Source organism: Octopus bimaculoides, chromosome 6 (genome assembly GCF_001194135.2).
Source record: "Octopus bimaculoides isolate UCB-OBI-ISO-001 chromosome 6, ASM119413v2, whole genome shotgun sequence".
Classification (NCBI taxonomy): Eukaryota; Metazoa; Mollusca; class Cephalopoda; order Octopoda; family Octopodidae; genus Octopus; species Octopus bimaculoides.
Window position 1 is genome coordinate 106,260,187 of NC_068986.1, and position 605 is coordinate 106,260,791.

Consider the following 605-nt stretch of genomic DNA (forward strand, 5'->3'; position numbering starts at 1 on the left):
ATATATATATATATATATATATATATATATATATACGTATCTGTCTGTCTGTCTCTCTCTGTATACACGCACATATATATGCATGTACACGCATACGCATTGACACATATATACACACACACATATACGCTGTTACATGCAGACATTTACATATAGATATAAAAATTATTAAAGACTGTGAAAATGTGTAAAGAAGACAAAGAAGTAGAAGACCTAATTGGCTGGCATCTGCTGCCTTTACTCAAAGTTTTATGAATGATTGATCTATGAGACAGCCATGTTGATTATAGACCACATTAGCCGTCTGATTGATGAGACAATAGTGAAACTTTTAGTAATAACAAATGAAATCAACGTAATATCTATCTATCTATCTATCTATCTATCTATCTATCTATCTATCTATCTATCTATCTATCTATCTATCTATCTACCCCTATGAACAAGAAAAAAAACAAAAAAACAAAAAGGCAAAAGAGAGTCACTTACTGTTATAGTTTCTTCAATGAGAATATTGACCAAGGTTACCGTGATCTTTTCCGTAGGCTTTTCCTTCCACGGCTAAACCTAAACTGTCCTCCCCTCTTTTACACGAGAACATTACT

The 605-nt window shown here is 32.2% G+C and overlaps 1 protein-coding gene and 1 long non-coding RNA gene across 11 annotated transcripts in view; one reads left to right on the top strand and one right to left on the bottom strand.

The window, feature by feature from the left end:
• Positions 1-599, bottom strand: part of LOC128248164 (uncharacterized) — a 22,420-nt gene extending 21,821 nt beyond the window's left edge. The window contains exon 1 of the long non-coding RNA XR_008264466.1: positions 490-599. This is a non-coding gene — a long non-coding RNA (uncharacterized LOC128248164). The remainder of the gene's footprint in view (positions 1-489) is intronic.
• The window catches only part of LOC106871985 (FMRFamide receptor), a 337,948-nt gene that overhangs the window by 143,609 nt on the left and 193,734 nt on the right, over positions 1-605 (top strand). The gene's annotated exons all lie outside the window — the stretch shown is intronic.